Raw genomic sequence first — 16,434 nt, 5'->3', positions numbered from 1 at the left:
TACTGGCAAATGGAACTAAGGATACTGTCTGTATACACCATGAGATCAAAAGTATCCGGACACCTAGCTGAAAATGAATTACAAGTTCGTGGCACCCTCCATCGTTAATGCTGGAATTCAATATGGTGTTGGCCCACCCTTAGCCTTGATGACAGTTCCCACTCTCGCAGGCATACATTCTATCAGGTGCTGGAAGGTTTCTTGGAGAATGGCTGCACATTCCTCACGGAGTGCTGCACTGAGGAGAGGTATTGATGTCAGTCGGTGAGACCTGGCACGAAGTCGGCGTTCCAAAACATCGCAAAGGTGTTCTATAGGATTCAGGTCAGGACTCTGTGCAGGCATGTCCATTACAGGAAGTTATTGTCGTGTAAGCATTCCGCCGCAGGCCGTGCGTAATGAACAGGTGCTCGATCTTGTTGAAAGATGCAATCGCCATCCCTGAATTGCTCTTCAACAGTGGGAAGCAAGAAGGTGCTTACAACATCAATGTAGGCCTGTGCTCTGATAGTGCCACGCCAAACAACAAGGGGTGCAAGCACCCTCCATGAGTAACACGACCCCACCATAACACCACCACCTACGAATTTTACTGTTGGCACTACGGACGCTGGCATATGACGTTCACAGGGCATTCGCCAAACCCACACACTGATATCGGATCGCCACAACTTGTGTCGTGATTCGCCACTGCACACAACGTTTTTCGACTGTTCAATCAATTAATGTTTACGCTCCTTTCACCAAGAGGGGCGTCGTTAAGCATTTACCGGCGTGATGTGTGGCTTATGGTCAGCCGCTCGACCATGAAATCCAAGTTTTCTCACCTCCCGTCTGTCATAGGACTTGCAGTGGATCCTGATGCAGTTTGGAACTCCTGTGTGATGGTCTGGATAGATGTCTGCCTGTCAGTAATTACGTTATTCATCAACTGTTGGCGGTTGTATCAGTCAAAGACGAGGTCGACCTGTACGCCTTTGCGTTGTATGTGCTCCCTCACTTTTCCACTTCACTATCATATCGGAAACAGTAGAACTGGGGATGATTAGGGGTGTGTAAATCTCGCGTACAGACGTATGACACAAGTGACACCCAATCACCTGACCATGCGGAGCGCCCCATTCTGCTCTCTCACGATGTTTAATGATTAAAGACGTTTCTGACATAGAGTATCTAGCAGTAGGTGGTAACAATATGCACCTAATATGGAAAACGTATATTTTTGAGGTGTCCGGATATATTTGATCACATAGTGTACTTCCGTACAAGACCTGGATTCTCTGATCTTGTATTGCACTCCTCTGACAACCATTTCCACTGAAACACTATCGCTTACATCCAAAATTTCTCTATGTGAATGATTAACACTGTAAACAGTGGATAATGTCGGCCGAATATTCTACCTTGTTCTGGAAGGTGTCGCCCCCTAACCTTAAAACGCAGCAGTTTGATGCAGTTCGATAACAGCAGTTCGAGAGTTCAAGTGTTATTGTGATGTGGTTACTACTGGTGACTATCTGGGGCATGTGTGGCGAAGCTCGCGTTGCAGCAACACAGAGCAGATATTAGCAGCTCCTACCAGGGAGCCAACCTAGTTTCCGAGTTTCTAGTTAGCTGCGGTTTGAAACTTCATTGCCAGCAAATAAAGCGAAGGTTAAAAGCAATTCACTGAATACTTGTTTGAGTGCTTCAACGAACTCTACTCACTCCGTATGTCGGAGTCGCTAATGGTCAGACAGTGGCCACGGTAGAAGTGTGCCGTACTTCTACCGTAACAGCGGCAGTACAGCAGTTTAGTGATTAACGGCACTATTGTGGTCCGTTAAGTGGAGGAGAAGGAAAGTCAGCAATTCTCAGGGAATAAATCAAACTGTTCTGCAAAAAATTCAAAGACGTGGTGTGTATCATATGACTCTCATGAAGAAGCTAATGCATAAGTTTACGGTGAAGTGACAAAGTTCATGGGATAGCAATATGCTTACTTACAGATGGCGGTAACACAGCGTACACAAGGTATAAAAAGATAGTGCATTGGCGCAGCTGTCGTTTCTACACATAGGAATCATGAGAAAACGTTTCCGACATGATTATTGTCGCTCGACGGTAGTCAACATGCGTTGACCGCGGAATGATAGTTCGAGACAGACGAATCGGGCATTCCCTTTTGGAAATCGTTAGGGAATTCAATATTCTTAGATCGTCAGTGTCAAGAGTGTGCCAAGAATACAAAATTTCAGATATTACCTCTCACTACCGACAACCTAGTGGCCGACGGTCTCACTTAACGACATAGAGCCGCAGTGTTTGCGTGGAGCTGTCGGTGCTAACAGACAAGCAACGCTGCGTGAAATAAACAGGATACTGTTGCGAAATCTGGCGCCTTTGCTGACCGGACGACATCGCATACAGCGCATCTTCTGGGCTCGTGGCCATATCGATAGGACCATAGACGAGTGGAAAACTGTGGCCTGGTCAGATGATCCTTGATTTCAGTCGGTAAGAGCTAATGGTAAAGTTCGACTGTGGTGCAGGCCCCAGGAAGCCATAGGTCCACGTCGTCAACAAGGCAATGTGCAAACTGATGGTGGCTCCATAATTATGTTGGTTGTGTGTATTTGAATGGACTGGTCCTCTGTCCAACTGAATCGACCACTCACTAGAGAAGCACATGTTTGGCAACTTGGGGAACATTTTCCACCGTTCATGGACTTTATGTTCACAAACAATGATGCGCCACATCACCGGGGCACAACTATTCGCTTTTGGTTTCCAGAATATTCTGGACAGTTCGAGCGAATGGCTTTGCCACCCAGATCTCCCGACGTGGATCCCACCTAACATTTATGTGACGTAATCGAAAGATCGCCGGCCGGAGCGGCCGAGCGGTTTTAGGCGCTTCAGTCTGGAACCGAGCGACCGCTACGGTCGCTGGTTCGAATCCTGCCTCGGGCAGGAACCATTTGAACCATTTTTTGAATCGAAAGATCAGTTCATGCACAACATCCTGCACCGGCAACACTTTCGCAATTTTTGTCAGCTGTAGAGGCAGTAGGGCTCAATATTTCCGCAAGGAACTTCCAACGACTTGTTAAGTATCTTCTGGTAAATCTTCCGGGATGTAAGGTCGTGGTCCATGAAACTCTTCAGCTCCTAACGTTTCGTCCAGAGCTGCGCTGGACATCTTCAGAGGGGTGTTTCTCCTCCGGTGAGTCTTGCCGACTGACGGGTCGGACGTCTGAGAGCGACTTATATATCGTAGAAAGTGGGCGTGACCAGAGTTACACGTGATATGCAGAGATAATCTTTGTCAGAGATAAAACTTAACTATCGATCGTAATCTCGTCACGGATAAAACTGTCTAGCAATTCTGTAGTGCTACTGTCCAAATATCACTAAGTTTCATGGTATCTTCTTTCCGATTAAAATTATCCCTATGTTTGTATATTTCAATTGCTTCTCTTCAAAGCCGTGGGTAATAGTTCGTCATCGTAGATAAAATTTTTGTTTCGGAAAACTTCACTTGATGATTTCCTGGCTGAAAAGCGTGTTCTGCTACAGTTGATTTATCTGATTTTCCTAATCGGCAAAGACTTCTGTGTTCTTTTAACCGTGTATTTACGCTTCTTTTTGTTGTTCCAACATAAACTTTACCACATGTTGGAACAACAAAACTGATCTAATGACAACCATGTGCTGCTATTAATCATCTGTGAGGTTCTTAGGTAGTCAGCCTGAACTTCTATTATCCGTATAGGCAAAGGAAGCTTTGAGAACTCCGGAGCTGCGACGTTATCGTTGATTCACACAAAGAAAAAACTAGTTTTGCTTGCGAAGCAAGATATGAACGCAAACCGTTATGACTGATCACATTGTGGAACCCATCCTGCAAGAGCAGCAATTAATTTTCTATTAATACATTGATTCTGACAGTTTTGGGAACCGTTAATTCCATTTTCACCTAGTGGTTACAACTTTGGAACCGTTTCATTCTAAACATGTTCTACAAAGCCTTTATTGTTACAGTTCTGTCACTGCACTTCTACTGCCCGAGTTACTATCTCCCTCGAAAACAGTATCGAAAATAAAACTTTTGTAACTAGTCATGCATAATTTTTGGAAACAAGCGTTAGTTACTGACCGAGATAACATTGTAACATTGTAATTAACAAGGCTTAATAAAAACTAGGTAAGGTCGGTAGAAGGTGATGGTTGGTGAAAAGATGAGAAAGTCAAAAAACAAGAAAAAAGAGACCACTTGTAAGTGTAGGAATGGACTTGGATTACACAGACTGAGCCAGAGAAAGTTAATGAGAGCGAAGGGAGTGAGCTAGATTGCAAAAAAGAGGAGCAAAAAGACAGCGCGGAGAGCTTTCTAGATCATTATTTCCATGCACTCTCGTTCTAAAATACAAAGCAACTTATTGTGCTGAATTTGGTAGAGAACGTCGTGCTTAATTTAGTGTCTCAATGACGGTGCTATAAAATAACGTCTTTTGAAAGTTACAACAAAGAGAACTGTGATAAAATTGTTAGTTCTGTACGTCTTGAATATTTTTGGATTCTATGGGAAAATTCGATGTATCAAAATTGAAATTCTGAGTCCGCTACCCAAATTTTCGTTAAGTTCTCCAGTTGGGTAATGTGACAATTGGACAATATCGAACGAAGATGCTCTTTAGCAGGAAATGCCGGAATGTGGATATTTCACCTTGCTTAGAAAAATGTTTCCAGGAAATTTTAGACTGTGAGCATCCACAGCTATAGATCTGAACTGTGATGAATAAGAACGCTTCAGCGGTATGATAAATCTTTATCGCTGATCGACTAGTTTCGCGGTGTTAGAGGCACACCTTCAGGGATACGGATTTATAATTTATTCTAAACGATAAGTCGTAGAGGACCCAACATTCTTTGCCCCATTCTAACAAGACTATTTAAAAGTCATGAGGCACGTATTCCAATTTAGAATGAAACAGAATGAAGGTAACATCATCCCGATGCAGGAAAAGTAATCCTCAACAACGTCGTAACAGCATGAAGTCCGCTATGACCACCTAGATCGTTCGTGATTTGTTCCTGAGTCGCAATATTAAATGTTCAGAATTTCTAATGTAGTGTACACATTTCCCTACCAAAGGAATCAAAAGAGAAGCCAGAAGTATTATGATGTGACTCCACTAGTGCTCTGATTGTTGCAATATTGAACTCTTTCTTTATGCATCTTTGGGATATCGTTAAAGTCTCGATGGAAATATCACTTACACACTTAAACTGTTTTTCAGAATATCAGGAAAGTAGAGGGCGGATGCCTACTGTTGCAATGTTCCCGTAGGATCCTTCTGCGATAAGCCGAGTCGCGCAAAAACTCCTTGACGAAGTAAGATGTTGCAGACAGAAGAACAGTGGTATTTCCTTTATCGGCAGATAAATTATTACTTCGGTGCCTCATTTTCAGATAAAAGTTCACCACCAACGAGGGCCATTCTATTAATAATGCTCACAACACTTTCAACATATATATTCTTAAGGGTTGTAATGTTGTGAGAATATCAGTCAACGCCTGTTTCACGTGTACTCTTTTTGTACACAGATTCCATCACGTTCTGTGGATTTACGAATTAATGGTTGACCCTTTTGGCAGCAGATCCGCGAGAATGATACTATTACGATCCCAAAAGATAGTCATCATGAGTCTGCAGGCAGAGAAAGCTGCGTTGAGCTACTTTATCGGTGATTGTGGGTCGTGTCACTCCAGTCAATGACCTTTTACTTCCGGCTCAAAACGGTACACCCTGGGTTAGTCACTTGTAACAGCCCGTGAGAGAGAGAGACCTCTCCATCGGCCTCAAACTGTTCCAACAGTCCGGATGAAATGGTTCTTCTTTGAATCGTGTCATCTGTTGTGAGCTATCGTGGAACGTACCTTGCGCACATTTTGAATATCAAAGTGTCTCAGACACTGCACGCGCACTTTCAGTGTTCACCCACCGCACACTAGCTGGAGAGAGAGAGAGAGAGAGAGAGAGAGAGTTAGCTCACGAGTTGTCGAGATGTCATACGTCGCTCTGCACGAATAATTCATTCACGAGAATTACTTTGTTATAAGTAGTAGCGATGTCAGGACGTCCGGAACGTGACCGATCACGAGCTGAGAATCTGCAATTTCTGTAGCTTTACTGTTTTTACACCTTATCTATCAGCACTCCTATTACCAGCATCATTATCATACTATGAACACAAGCGTTTATGAAATGTCGAGGGGTTACTTTGCCCCAGTACCCAAGAATTAAATTACAGCACGTTTCTTCAGACAAGTGTCTTGTATGGACTTTGATGGTTCACTACAGCCCTGCCGTCTGCCAGAGTTAGTTGTTAGAAACTTCGCATACATGAAGAAAAAAAAAAATCAAAATCGAAGCACTTAAAAGGAACGGTCCGTAATCAGAGATATGACAGGAACGCTCATTTGAAGCAAAATCCATCATATGGACATGTGCCCTATTCCCATTGATTTTCCAGATATAACACGGTTAATGTAGATTTGTTTTTGGGCTAGAGGCGCACACTTATATGTCTTACCCATCCATGATGTTCAACGTTTTATTCTAGCCCAACCTACTCCGTTGCTTTCAGTCTCTCTTGTTGGGATGTCCTTTCGTCATGCAAATATATAGCCCATTCAACGCGCAGCTGTACATTGTGTGTTGTGAGTGGAGTAGTGTGAGGGACTGAGAGCGTGCCAGAGAGAAGCGTAGGTGAACTATGTTCGTACACGCGCTGGCTCAAAGGCCACACATCCACACTAATTCAGAAGATGCAGGTGTGTTTACGGCATGTGCGACTGTAGTCCTCTGTCTGCTGTTGAGGACTACCGTCGTCGCTTACTGACACGTCGAATTCGTAGTCGCACAGTATTTAACATAGTTGTTAGCAAACTGAGTGAAACACAAATTCTTCGACGTTCGTACTTTTTCTGAACGAGTACTACAACAACATTTGCAGGAATAGCAACACATTGTTGAAATAGTGCAACGTAGTCATACTACCAGCAGACGGTGACTTTCTGCACGTAGCAATGTCCGACGTACACGTGTGTCGCGAACATTACATCTGAAAACGTCTACTCAAAAGCATACAGCGACAATGCCACACGACTTGAATTACTAACTGGTTAAATGATAATCGTCATTTGCTTGGTTTAATACTGTTCACTGATGAAGTCAAGTTTCCACGAGATGGAGCCAACAACAGACATAAAAAAATGAAATGAGCGTATCGCATCTTTGGCAGGGAGGCCACATTCAAGGACCATAATAATCATCGACGATTGCAGGAAAATCCACGCGCTACAGTGGAAATCGATCAACGTTTGGTGTTGCGTGATCGGTATGATGATGATAGGTCCAGTATCTTTAGACTAGCGAATGACGGGATACCATTACTTTCATTTCTGTAATTTTGTTTCTTGAGAACCTTCAGGTCGTTCCTTTGGCCACGTGGACTGCAATGTACTTCCAACATTTTACGTACAAAGGAATATCTCCACCGCACTCATCCTAGTCGCTGGACTGATTGTGGTACTACAATAAACTCTCCACCAAGATCATCAGACCTTACACCATTAGATTTTTGTTACGTGATTCGATGAAGTCTGAGGCGCACAAACAGAAGGTAAGCGAGATGAATTGCTTGGTCAATCATGAACGCTTTTGCCGCTATTCGGGAACATACAACGCCACTCAAACGAGTAACACATATTCTACGATGAATTCAAAAATGCACTAAAGCTAAGATACGGGATATTGGAAGGTTTATTGTGAACTGTACAACTGTAATTTACTTTGGGGGTATCGAGCAGTGTTTGGAGGAAGGTGCCACTACCTGACTCCCTTCCGCGTTTCCACTAGCGAATGCCGCGTGGGAAGAATGACTGCCACTGCATTAGCTCTAATTTCTTGAATCTTCTGGGTTGTGGTCATTTTGTGGAACGTATGGAGGAGGAAATAATGTGATGTCCGACTCTTCCTGGAATGAGCTCTCTTGAAATTTCAATAGTAAACCTCATTATGGCGCACAAAGCCTCTGTTTGGAGCGTCTGCACTGGAATTTGTTCAGCATCTCAAAAAGCGATCGACCAGCCGCCTTGTAAGCCACTTCCTTCGTGGATGAGTTACATTTCCTTAAGATTCTTCCTATGAATCTGTCCGGAATCTGATTTTCCTGTTTTATATCAACATTTCTGGTAAGATTGTTGGATGTGAGGTCCGCCAGTTATGCAAAACACCGTTTTTCCTTAGTACCCAAACATGTTTCGGCACCACTGTGCCACCATCAATGGGTTTACGGTTTTATTTATCATGCAATGTGAACATTTTTTCTTAAATGATTATAAAATTATGTGCATCTTTAGTTCAGACAATAGATCATTTCTTTTTGTAAATACCTCTACATTTAATTTGTATAAATTTTCCGGATCATTTCTGTGTTAATTACTGTAGGTAGGTTGTCATCGGCAACCAAACGATGCATTTTATGTTTGTGTGCGTGTGTGTGTGCGTGCGTTGTCTTTTATACGGTATTCCTTTTGTGTATCAATGGTGCGTCTTTGCAGATTTTACTGTATCTATATTTCGTGCGCGCGCGCGCATTTGTGTGTGTGTGTGTGTGTGTGTGTGTGTGTGTGTGTGTGTGTATGTGTGTGTGTATATGTGTGTGTAGACTTTATCTGTTTGTGCTGTTTTTATTTGTAAAGTTCCTTTAATGTTTTAAATAGTGTGCCCTTGCAGAGTATAGTGTATTCGTTTAAGACCTGTTTTCCTTCTATTGCCTTCTGTATATGGAAGTTTCCCTTAACGGTCAGTTTGCTGTACAGGCTGTGGCTGGGTTTTAGTATTCTTATGTCTGTTTCTATTGTGGTTGGGTCGTGATTGTTGGCTACGAGGTGGTCAGCAAATTTGCTATGGGAGCTGTTGCTTTTTAAAGCTCTAAGATGTTCTGAATATCTGATTTTGGAGTTTCTACATGTATGTCCTATGTACACTGACTGGAAAGTGTTCCATTTGAGTTCATTTATTGTCGATGTGTTAAATTCATCCCACTGACGATGCCACAGTGTGCCGAAACATGTTGGGGTATTGAGAAAAAACAGTGTTTTGCATAACTGGCGGACTTCACATCCAACAATTTTAACTGCATACACGGCCAACACAATGAGCTGCAAATCAAAATGATGACTATTTCTGGTAAGATGTAGGATTGTTAAGCAGGGCACATGGGCTGCTGGAGTGGAATGCTGACCCCATTCGAGAATACAAAAATATATTTTCACCATGTTAATTAAAACAGAGCACTGGTAAGAACACAATGATTAATCAGCATTTGAAAATTGCGGTGATCTACACCGATTATTCAGTTGTATAAAAGTAATGAGCATAATTTAAAAAAAATTAAATGAAAAACAGCCTCATGGCCCCAACTTTAAATTAATAAAAATTACTTTACACTGCTGTAACTTTAATATAACTGCAGGTCTGAACTCACTAGCTGAGAAATGAAGTCAATTATCAGGCCTTGTGAATATCAGAAATAACAGCTTGTTAAGAAGCTATAAGGTTTCAAAAATACTCAAATAGCAAGATCTCATAAATACGTGAATTAACTGTTATGGAAAACATTCGGCAATATGATGTTATGATAACATGAAAGATCTACACACCAATCAGCACATTCTCGACGTTTGCCGATCACATCGGCCGCGGGTCTGAATTCCGTGTTCGAGAGCTCAAGCGATAACAACTGGCAGGAGGGCCTGCGCACACCAGTAACGTCTTCTAGAACACACAAACCCAATATTAATACACAGTTCACTAAAGTACTAAAACCAACAGCCAAGCACTGGGTAGTGCCAAATACGGGAAGAGATGTCAAACGTTATAGTGTAACAACTGCTGTTACTATTAAAGCGCTAATTCATTAAACAATCTCCAATGACGTGAAACTTCACTTGATGGATTTAAAAACCACAACCAGCTCAAGGTGATAATGACCAGACAATACGTGCACAACTTTAAATCCCAAAGCGCCGTTTGACGGCGCCAAATTGTTACTATTATAGTTGCCAACCAGGAAGAAGTGTGCAACTCCAATTTAAATTGATGGCTGAAGTTTTATAGAGGAAATAAACTTTGATTAATAAAACTGACCACTTAACATATTGACAATAATAATAAAAAAGGGAATCGTCGAATATCGGCCACACTTGTAATTCAAGATAAATGCAGCGGAACCAGGGCACAGCGAAGTCACATGGACTGGCAGTACCAAGTATCCCGGACCCCCGTCCAAGTAGTTTAAGGAATAACTAGCGATAATCACAGTGGCTACGCAGAGCAGTCACATCCAAATGCTCCACCAGAAAATGGCTCACCACTTAAAGTTAGTCCAGGAGCTCGCTTTTAACATGCACACCAGGGTAAACTCCCACACTCTCCTCGGGATTCGAGATAGACACGACTCTTAAACAGAGCCTGTGTTGACTGCTTCCGCACTCCAGTTCTGCTAGTCGCCACACCCAGGTGCCGGAATGTCAACAGCGTGCGTCCTCGCATTTCACCAAGCGCCGACTGACTACTCGCGATTCTCCGTACGCTGTCGTCCTTCTGTCACTGCCCCGACCTAGTCTCCGTCACTGTCCCCCCCTACCGAGGCTCACCTCGCGAGCCGAGGCCATCCTAAATAGAAGGCGCTAGCCAACCAGGACGTCGAAAGGCGCGTAACTTCGACAGTGAAACCATCGCAAGAAGTCACTGCTCAATTTCAAAAATTCAAATGTGTGGGAAATCTTATGGGACTTAACTGCGAAGGTCATCAGACCATAAGCTTACACGCTACTTAACCTAAATTATCGTAAGGACAAACACACACACCCATGCCCGAGGGAGGACTCGAACCTCCGCCGGGACCAGGCGGGCTCAATTTCACTTAAGTTCATTCTGCATAGTTACTCCTAGTTATTTTACGGTTGATACTGTTTCCATCAATTTCCCATCTACGGTCTAGTTGTGCAGTAATAACTCTCTTTTCCTACGTATGTACGATGTTTTACATTTATTGACAGTCTGGTCAACTGCCAGAGCCTGCACCATTCATCATTCCTCTGTAGCTAATTTTTCAAATCAGTACTGTATTCTGGCGTTGGTACTTTCTTCTGGACAACCGCATCTTCTGTGAACAGTATTAAGGAGCTCCCGACACTTTCTAAAGTGTGCTGAGAGGTGAACGTGCTATAAACATGTATTTTTCAGTCGCTACTTTGCACAACGCATGTTGTGATGTTTACTAATTGTTTTACACTTGTAAACCTGAGAAAGTATTCAATATCACACAAAAAAGTAACAGTGTACGTTAAATCTGTTATACCTCGTAACCCTTCGTGATAGGGCATTTGTCCATATGAAGTTCTTTTGCTTCAGATGATCGTTTCTCTCAGATCCCTGACAACTGACCATTGCTCCTGGGACATCCTGCTTATTAAGGGCTGTCATAAACATTGGAAAATTATTTACATATTTACTTACTGTAAAGAGTATCACAGAAATCTTTCACTGATTACAAACATGTATAAGGCAGAAAATGTGACACAGAGACACATGCATTTTATCTTGAAGTGCTTATAATGTATTCGAGTTTGTGTGTACGGACACAGATTGCATTTCAACGTTTGCTCCTTCCGTTGCCTTACGGATATCCAGACAATATTCGAATTCCACCCATATGTTGGTCAATATTTCACGAGGGATGCATATTATAATGTAATTATAATTCCTAATGTAGTGATGTTGTTTACTGGTGACCGGCAAACCTAATCCTTGATATATCCCCACAGAAAGAAATCCAGTGCTATTGCGTCCGGTGATCGAGGAGGTATGTTGAAGGGGCCACCACGCCCGATCCATTTTCCCGGAAATGTATCCAAACAGTCACGAACATCTAATGCCTAATGAAGTGGTGCACCACGTTGTTGGAAAATTAAGTCCACAATCTCCTTAATATGTGGCACAACTAATAACTGCCACATGCCAAGATAAGTACTGGCTCTGTTTGTTGTTTCACGGAGGAAAATAGGTCCTATGATTTTAGTGCGCATAATATCGCATCACACGTTCAGTTTAAGGTTATTTCTAACGGCCTCAAGAGCAGCATGAGGATTCTAGGATCCCCACATCTCAACATTGTTATGACTGATAACACCGTACAAATAAATCGTGGCCTCGTCTGGGAAAAGGACACGTTCCCAACAGTCGCCATGTTCCTCAGTCTCATTCACCAAGTCAGCTGTGAAGTCGTAACGAGCACAGTAATCCCTAATTGAACTGCGCGATCTGAATTTTTTAAACGCTGGGAAATATGTTGTAGATGTAGGATGCAGTGCACAAATGTATTCGGAATGTGCTACTCACGTGAGGCTCTATGAACTGACTTCTTGGGACTTATGACGAAGGTATCTCTGTGCGCTAGGAACAGACCTGCCGGTTCCAGGGAGATCACAGACGCTCCTGCTTTCCTTAAACATCGTATACCATTTCTTGTAACTTTAGACGTATGGTGGCTGTCTATGGTATACCGTCTGCAATATTATCTGGGCTTTCATGTTGAATAAAAGCCACTGCAGCTGTTGTAATTCTTTTACTAAAGGAACGTCCGATTCCGCAATTCCAAATTACATCATCAAGTGCAAATCTGAATTAGGAGAAGAAAGACACAATAAACATTTTTATACTGCACCAGATGTTCATCGGTCCGGTGGTTTGAAGTCGCGCGCCTGTCCGCCCGGCGGCGAACTTGGGTGGCACCTCTACATTGTCGGTGGAGCGCCTTCTATGAGAAGTGTGGAGTACTGCAGCAAGCAAACAGCGGCAGATGGCTTGAGGACTTACTTATGGTAACATCTCATGCTTGTGAACCGCCCATGTGGTGTAGAGTAGTCCGGTGTCACAGCACAGAATGTTAAATGTTGTTCTTTTGGGAACACAGCATTGGGCGGCAATAGTGAACTGAGGATTTCAGAATGTTCTTCCAACGACCTAGTTCTAGGTATTGTTTTATGATGCCGGTGGTAGTTACAATGCAAAAGCGGTCATGACGTGTTGAAAGGAGGATATTTTTTAAATTTGATTGCCGACTTGTGGTTTATTCTGTTTCTCGGTGAGAGTTTTTAATGACGTTTGTGAGGTGACGGGCGAGTTTTGACCCCCTGTAAATATTGTAAGTCCGGAGTTGGTGTGGCCGTGCTTCGGCCTCTCATCGGGCCGCAGCTTGTAGGCGGCCGCACGGTGCCCAACATTAGCCAGGGTCCTGTGACCACGTGGCTGGGAATTCCATGGAGGTGCTGTGTCGGTGGAGGAGACATGCCGGAAATGCCAAAGATGGCAGACTATGTGAAACCGTAATGGCAGACACTTCACAGTTCGTATAGAAGTTAGTAGTAGCCAGATGAATCATAACACCCCAAAAAGAAACATGTACTTTACTATTATTTGCACGACGATTCTGATGGTGTAATCAGATTTTCAATATCTTTATTAGCTTAAAGTTCAGTATCTGACGATAAATTATACAACGAATTTCCAAAATCTAAACGGTTCATCAGATTTTGTAGATCGACGTGTCTTTAGAGAGCTATTAGTGTAAGCCTAAATTACAAGCATGTAACTTGAATGGTACATGAGTTATTGGAGGTCGAGGTGGCCAATTACTATCGATCGAGTCAGGCCATAAGTACTCCACAGTTACACGAAAAAACGGTAGCAGCTTGCTTACAAGTATATTTATTCATCTATGTCTTTGTTTAAATCCGATGTATACTATTGCAAGATGGCAAGAACTATGCCCCTTACATGAAGTCATTAAAGATCACCTAACTCACGTTGAGCGAACAGTAGGGCTGAACAAAAATGACTGACAAGGCACAATGCATCTTGTAGAGGGTATAATATGGACGTATTGGAATAATTAATGTCGGGTTATGGTTTCAAAGTAATTCACACGTCATGAAAACTTTGTGGAAACGTGTCGATTTACTGGAGGCTAGTTTATCCCAGGGAAGTATTCGAGTTGACCGTGGCCGGCTGGAGAGCGGCAAAGGGAAGCAACAATAGGCAGCTTAGGGCGGCTCAAGCTCTAAGAAAGCGGTAACGGGACGCGGCCTCCAGCTGCCTTAAGATGAGTGATAGTGAGTGGGTGGTTGATCCCATGCTGGTGTACCGGGAAGCAGACAGAGAACTTGTACATCTGTTGATAGATGTCCGTCGTCCCGTTTTCAGTGAAACGTGCGAGAAAGCCACGCAAAGCTACAGTGGAGCGGTCAACAGAGGCCAAAACATGCGTTTTCATGACTATAGCAACTTCACGCTGAATTCACGGTCTGCAGAGTCTAAGTAAATCAGGTGAAGAGCGACAGAATGAAATACGCCAGCCTCCGATGGGAACGTAGGACTAAGGAACCTCAAGTACTCTCCCGGGAGTCCGAATTCCGGAAAAAATGGTGTTTTGTGCAGACGCTAACCTTGATGGATGGCCTGGGAGGAGCTAAATAGCAGAAGTTGAGAGGAAGGGAAATTTTGTGGGAATTTGTTCACTTCCCAGAGCAGGTATTGGTCGGTGCTGGGAAGCGACGCATAATTAACGCTACTTGTGCTGCAATTGGCGTAAGTGATTTTGCTGGAGGGGAAACCGAGGCGAAGAGCGGACTGGGAGGAAACCCCGTAGAGGTCTTCCATTCCCAGTTTGCCTAGAGTGCGGACGTGGCATTCTTTACTCAGCTTGCCTGAGAAAGAGTGAACATTTCTGCAATTTAGGACTTAGCAAATGGAACGATTCAGCTTGCAGATAGGAAGTTTTGGTTCAGCTATGTACTGAGCAAGATAGCTAGGAGTGAACAGACAAGCGCAGCCTTGCAGCACCACGAGGCCGGCCGACGTCCGCACAACGACGCCGCTCCGCCACACTGTATTCGATTGATATTGCGCCTGCTCCGACCACTAATTAATTTGTTGGATCACGTCGGAAAAGTTTCCACGAGGGTTTCATGAGCCATGTCTTGTAGAATTATTCTCGCACTTCGCATTACGCCTGGGTCAGTCAATAGGAATTACTTTTGAGTTATCGCGCTTTACTCCACGCAAACGCAATTTATTACCACTGCCTAATAGGAGAGTCTTGTAATGTGATGATTGAAGGTCGGGAATTAGAAGAAATTTGTGCTAATCGACTGCATCTGTTTTCAATCATGTAGTTCAAATCCCAAGTCACTTTCTTAATTAATTTTATGTTCAACATTTGCATCTGGTTTTCAATAGATGAATATAACATCAATGTGCACCCCTTTTTAATTAAAAATGATCAATTCAGAATCAATTAATGTCAACTCTGCCACCGCAGTTCAATCAGGGGTCACAGGGCCGTAATACTTTTTTGCGTTATCCGATATTGCGGCAGTTTTGCACTCTCTGTTGATCTGTTAGTCAATTAGCTTGGGCGAACATACGCCAAAACCAGTAAGTGATGGGTGGGGTGTTACACTATTCATTAGAAACTAGTTAAATATTTACTGTGTTTTAGAAAGCCCAGGGACATTAGGCTACTGGCCTACCTTTTGTTCTATTCCTTTGATATATGTTTATTTAATTTGTTTATGTATCTAATGATGTGTGTTAGAGCATGTTTATGGTCCAGCCGTACGAACCGGCTGGTCCGGCCGAGCGGTTCTAGTGCTTCAGTTCGGAACCGCGCGACCGCTACGGTCGCAGGTTCAAATCCTGTCTCGGGCATGGATGCGTGTGATGTCATTAGGTTAGTTAGGTTTAAGTAGTTCTAAGTTCTAGACCACTGACGACCTCAGATGTTAAGTCCCACAGTTCTCAGAGCCATTTGAACCAGCCGTTGGAATTTTTATTTAATTTCATGTTATTTAAATGTAAATCCAGTATTTCGAATGTGTATGATTATGTTTTTGTGGGTGCGTTGGCTTGAAGACGTGGTGCGAGCGCTCTAGCCAGTCACAGCAATCGTGAATGGGGAGACTGGGTGGAAGAGGGAGAAGACTGCTGGGCAGAATGGGACAGACACGGGGAGTGCGGGACAGTATGGCACGATGGACGCACAGTCGCGAGAGAGAGACTTGAAGAATGTAGAGTGGTTTGCGCGTGGTCGCGGGTGACAGAAATACTTTGAATTGCCGACGAGTGAACTTGTGAGATTTCGGTGGTTTCTACAGTGAAGATGTAGGATGCGTTTAGAAGTGAGTATCTCGCGAGCTATGTTGGTGCTCGTAACTGATTACGTGAAGAAGGAATCAATTGTTTCCTATTCATCTTATATTTTATTTAATCGCTTGACTATCGACACCAATAAGTGTTTTGCAGAAATATATCACAC

Source organism: Schistocerca serialis, chromosome 6 (assembly GCF_023864345.2).
Source record: "Schistocerca serialis cubense isolate TAMUIC-IGC-003099 chromosome 6, iqSchSeri2.2, whole genome shotgun sequence".
Classification (NCBI taxonomy): domain Eukaryota; kingdom Metazoa; phylum Arthropoda; class Insecta; order Orthoptera; family Acrididae; genus Schistocerca; species Schistocerca serialis.
Note: the sequence above shows the minus strand (reverse complement) of the source record.